This window comes from Panthera uncia (assembly GCF_023721935.1).
Source record: "Panthera uncia isolate 11264 chromosome B2 unlocalized genomic scaffold, Puncia_PCG_1.0 HiC_scaffold_25, whole genome shotgun sequence".
Taxonomy (NCBI): Eukaryota; Metazoa; Chordata; class Mammalia; order Carnivora; family Felidae; genus Panthera; species Panthera uncia.
Window position 1 is genome coordinate 19,444,460 of NW_026057581.1, and position 6,163 is coordinate 19,450,622.

Genomic DNA, 6,163 nt, shown 5'->3' on the forward strand with positions numbered 1-6,163 from the left:
TTATTAGTTTCCTTTGGTGGTCTCGTGTTTACCTTATTTTTAAAATGATCCTTGATTCTTCATGTTGGTATCTGCACATTTAACAGGGTTCCTCTTCCAGACTTGATAGCTTTGTTTTGGCAAACCTGTCAGCTTCACCAGTCAGCTCAGTTGGGGATTCTGGATGGGTCTACTGGTAATATTCTTGGGCAGGTGGAACCTACTAATTTGGTCTGTTTGGGGACAAGGCAATGTTTGATGTCTGAAAATAGGGAGGGGGGAGTGTGCCACCGGTTGAGAACAGTTGGATAAGATTACTGGCTTGGTTCACTACCCAAGTGAGGCCATAGTATGGGCTTAGCAGTTGGTTAGATTTTCTGGTCTAGCTTACAAATGCTCAGCACTGGGTAGTATATCCAGTAGTAGTTGAGGCTATGAAAATTAGCTTTCCTGCCCTGGGAGGGCAGCAAGATAGGACCCAGAACCCATCTAGCTTTGGAGATCTGAATCAAACCAGAGTGTGCACTGAATTCCTGGTTAGGAGAGGCTACCAGTTTCACTCTGCAGATGGGGGAAGCCATGGGCTGTGCTCTCTGTTCAAGTGCCCTGTACAGAAGGGTGTTGAATGGGCTATGCAGCCTCCCATATGCTCTGGTCAGGTTCCCTGGTGGGACAGCCTGAAGGCTGCAATGAGCAGGTCTATAAATAAGGTCCCCTGTCTGGGCACAATGGGGAAAGGAGCTCTAAAGCCAGTAACACTGTTTGTTTATTGTCTTAACTCAAACCAACCTGCACCACACACTCCCGGATGACACAGGGCCAATTGGCTTTGTTCTGCAAACTGTCAGCTCTGCCTGCCACACCTCAGACTGAGTACCGTGGGGTTGTCATGGCTCCCAGGAGTTATGTCCAGCCCTTCTGGTCTGATGAGTCCTGAAGACACTCTCCACAGTGTGCCGGGCTGTGTCTCAGCTCCATCGACTGAGTGGGAAGGTCAGGGCCACTCCAGGTTACTCTGTTTTCCCAGACAGGATCCCCCGTGGCTCCAGGCCAGGAATGAATTAATCCCCCTGCCTGTGTGTAGTATGGAGATGCTGCACACCCGTATTGGCTTTGCTTTGGGGGCCGTCAGCTCCGCCTGCCCACCTCTTGGTTCATGGGCCACACAGCCTCCAGGAGGCTTTGGTCAGAAGGGACTGGAATACACTTTCACAGTGGGTGGGGTATGATTCAGTTCCTTGCCCAGGTGTGGACAAACCAGGCTCTAGGGGCCGGCAGAACTCTTTGTGTTGAGGATCGAAACCAGGCAGATCTGTACCCCACTGAGTTCCCCGGCTAGAGAGCACCCCTGACTTGGTTCTGCAGATGAGCAAAGCCGCTGGTTGGGATTAAGCACTTGGGCACTGCAGGTGAGAACTCAGTCTGCCAATATTCAAGTGCTGGTTCTTGCAATTCCCCTCCCCCCAACTTTTCTGTCACAGTCAGATTTCCAGTGGTTGAGCGACCCCCCCCCCCCCCACCCTGAGACTCCCCTGCAGTCCCTGTAAGGCAAGATCATGGTGGGGCCTCCCATAAAGCAACCCACAATGCTGGGGCTGGGGGAGGCCCTGGTTGACTTTTCCCACTGGAGAAACTAGAGGCTCAGGGGAGACGTCTCCACGTGCTGCTGCCCTGTCCTGGGGGAGGGGCAATGGGGTCAATGCACAGCCACCTCTCTTACCCAGCTAATGCAGCCTGTCTTGGTCTCTGTGGTGAGAGATGCTTCAGCCTCATACCTGTTTTTTAGGATTCTTTCAGTGGTGTCTTATTCCTGAATAGCTGTTAGTTGTTCCTGTGAGGCAGTGTGAATTAGGGAAGAGCCCCTGTCACCATCTTGGTGATGTCCCTTAGCTTTACGTTTAACCCACAGCTTTCTTTAATCTTAACTATTCCTAACTATACCAGTATTTCATTAGGGTTTGCTCTTAATGGTTTTCAAAAATACTCTCCAGTCTCCATTTTCTTTTTTTGTTGTTGTTGTTTTTAATGTTTCTTTACTTTTGAGAGAGAGAGAGAGAGAGAGACGGAGACAGAGCACGAGCAGGGGAGGGGTAGAGAGAGGGAGACAGGATCCGAAGCAGGCTCCAGGCTCTGAGCTGTGAGCACAGAGCCCAACGTGGGGCTCGAACCCACAAACCAGGGGATCATGACCTGAGCCGAGGTCAGGTGCTTAACCGACTGAGCCACCCAGATGGCCCAAAAACCAGAGTTTTAAATCTTTCTAGGAAGTACCCTATCTGGAATTTGTGTGAGATCTTTTTATTCTTACAATTCAAAAGTTTTGCTAGACTATGTCACCCACACCCACCACCGATTCCTGCCCTGGGTATTTTCTTGTATTTGTCATTACCTCTGAATAATGGCTGTAAGAGAGCTGTGTGATGGGATACAGATGGAGGGCTTTATTCTGGTTGTTTGGGGTAGAATAACCAAAGCATAGATGGCCAATTTGCATCCACATTTAGGTTCCAGGTTTCAGACAGTTGGGTAGGCATGATGTCTTTGGCCTATCATTTTCCAAATATGGGAGACTTATAATTTGTGGCAAGATCAGCCTATTTTTTTTTAATGTTTGTTTGTTATGAGAGAGAGAGTGGAAGAGGGGCAGAGAGAGAGGGAGAGAGAGAGAGAATCCCAAGCAGGCTCTGCAGTGTCAGCACAGAGCCAAATGCGGGGCTTGATCTCAGGAACTGTGAGATCATGATCTGAGCTGAAATCAAGAGTCTGACGCTTAAACAACTGAGCCACCCAGGCACCCCAGACTATTTTTTTAAGGAACAGTTTTATTGACATTATTCATATGCCATATGACTCCCATTTTTAAAGCGTACAATTCAGTGGGTTGTTGTATAGTCACAGATATGTGCATAACCCATCACCTCAGAAAGAAAGCCCATGCCCCTTAGCTACACCCTCCCTCTACCCATTCATCCCTGCCAACCCTAAGCAACCACTCATCTACTTTCTATTTCTATACATTCGCCTGTTTTTCACATTTTATATAAATGGTATCATGTAACATACAGTCTTTTGTGACTGACTTCTTTCCTTTAGCATAATGTTTTTAAGGGTCATCCATGTTGTAGTTTACAACAGTACTTTCTGATCACATCACATTCCATTATATGAATATTACCACATTTTATGTATCCTTTCATTAGTCCATAGACGTTTGGTTTATTTCCACCTTTTGGCTATTATGAATAATGATGATGTAAGCATTTGTGTAAAAGTTTTTGTAGGCATACATTTTCATTCCTCTTGGATAGATACATAGGAGTGGGATTTCTGAGTCATATTCTAACTCTGTGTTTAATCACTTGAGGAATTACCACACTGTTTCCTAACGTAGCCACACCATTTTGCATTTGCAACAGCAGCTTAGGAAGTTTCTGATCTTTTCACGTCCTCATCAACACTGGCTTTTCATTTGTGGCAATTCTTGAGTGTGTGAAGTGGTATCTCATTATGGTTTTGACTTGCATTTCCCTGATAACTAATGATGCTCAGCATCTTTCCATGTGGTTATTGGACATCTGGATGTCTCTTTGGAGAAATGTCTATTCAGATACCTTGCCCTTTTTTAAGTTGGATTATTTGTCTTTTTATTATTGAGTTGTAAGAGTTCTTTATATATTCTGGATATGGTCCCTTATTAAATATGCTACTTGCGGGGAGCCTGGGTGGTTCAGTCAGTTAAACTTCCAACTTCGGCTCAGGTCATGATCTCACCATTTGTGAGTCCGAACCCTGAGTTGGGCTCTGTGCTGACAGCTCAGAGCCTGGAGCCTTCTTCAGATTCTGTGTCTTCGGATTCTCTGCCCCTCTCCTGCTCATACTCTGTGTGTCTCTCTCTCTCAAAAATAAATAAACATTAAAAAAATGCTACTTGCAAATATTTTCTCTTCCGTGTGTCAGCTTTTCACCTTCTTGATATTGTCCTTTGACGTTTTTTTTATTTTGATGAAGTCCTATTTATTTATTTTTCTTCTGTTTTGGTGCTCTTGGTGTTGTATCTATGAACCATTACCTAATTCAAGGTTATGAAGATTTATGCCTATGCTTTCTTCTAAGAATTTTATCACTTTTAGCTCTTACATTTAGGTCTTTGATCCATTTTGAATAAGCTTTTTTATGTGGTGTGAGGTAAAGATCTCATTTCTTTTTTTCTTTCTTTTTCTTTTTTTTTTTTTTTCTATATGGAAATCCATCTGCCCCAGCACCATTTGTTGAAAAAACCTATTCTTGTCCTATTGAATTGTCTTGGAATCCTTGTCAAAAATCAACTGGCCTCAGATATAAGGGGTTATTTCTGGATTCTGTGTTCTCTTTCATTGATCTATATGTCTGACCTTATGCTGATTCCACATAGTATTGATTTTTGTAGCTATGTAATTTTCGAAACAAGAAAGTGTTAATCTACTAACTTTATTCTTCTTTTTTAAGATGTTCTGGCTATTTAGGGTCCCTTCCAATTTCATATGAATTTTAGGACCAGCTTGTCTATGTCTGCAGAAAAGCCAACTGCAATTTTAATAGGGATTGCATTAAGTTTTTAGGTAATTTCAGGAGTATGACCATTTTATCAATATTAATTTTTCCAATCCATGAATGCATACCTCTTTCCATTCATTTAGGTATTTTCAAATTTCTTTCAGCAATGTTTTGTAGTTTTCAGTGTATAAGTCTTGCATTTTTTAAAAATCATTCCTAAGTATTTTAGTCTTTTTTATGCTATTGTAAATGTAATCTTTTACCTAATTTTATTTTCAGATTGTTCACTGATGGTTTATAGAAACACAGTTGGTTTTTGTATATCACTTGTGTATCCTACAACCTTGCTCAACCTGTTTATTCTAATTTTTCAAGATTATTTAGGATTTTCTGTATGGGAGATCATGCCATCTGCAAATAGAATTAGTTTTATCCCTTCCTTTCTATCTAAATGCCTGTTATACCTTTTTCTTGCCTAATTGCACTGTCTAGAACCTTCAGTTCAACACAGAATACAGGTGGTGAGAGCCGGCATCCTTGTCTTTTTCCTGACATTAGGGGGAAGCTTTCAGTCTTTTACCATTAAGTCTGATGTTTGCTGTGGGTTTTCACAGATGCCCTTTATTAGATTTCAGAAAGTTCCATCCATTCCTGGTTGATTGTGTGTTATTATTACGAAAAGGTGTTGGAATTTGTCAAGTGCCTTTTCTGGATCGACTGAGATGATCATATGCTTTTGTTCTTTTTTCTGTTAAGATGTTGTATTGCATTGATTGATATTCATATGTTGAATCAGTCTTCCATCACTGGGATAAATCCCACCTTATTTTGGTGTATAATATGATTTATGTATTGCTGGCTGTATGTGCTAGTATGTTGAGTATTTTTGTGTTTATATTCCTAAGAGATATTGGTCTGTAGTTTTATTATGATATTACTGTCAAGGTCATACTTTTAGAATGAATTGAGAAGAATTCTCATCTATTTTTGAAGTGTTTGTGAAGGATTGGTATTAATTATTTAAACATTTGGCAGAATTCACCTGTGAAGACATCTCCTGAGCTTTTCTTTGGTGGTAGTTTACTTGATTATCAAACTAGTCAGATTTTCTATTTCTTCTTGAGTCAATTTCAATAGCTTGTATCTTTCTAGGAATTTGTGTGCATTTCATCTAAGCACACAGTTGTTTATAGTATTCCCTTATAATCCTTTTTATTATTGTCAGGTCAATAGTAATACCTCACCTCTTTCATTTCTGATTTAATCATTTAAATATACTCACTTTTTGGGTTAATCTTTCTAAAGGCTTTATAATTTAGTTGATCTTTTCAGTAAAATGACTTTTGGCTTTAAAAGTCTTCTCTGATGTTTTCTATTCCTTATTTCATTAATTTCTGTTTTCATTTTTATTGTCTCCTTTTTCTGTTTTCCTTAGATTTAGTTTGCTTTTCTTTTTCTAGTCACTTAAAATGGAAGTTTAAATTATTGATGTGAGATCTTTCTTCTTTTTTAATACAGGAATTTACAACTATAAATTTCCCTCTACACATGGTTTTAGTTATATCCCATAAATTTTGATATGTCTTCATTTTCATTTATATCAAAGTATCCCTTAATTTCTCTTGTAATTTCTTCTTCAGCTCATTTCTTA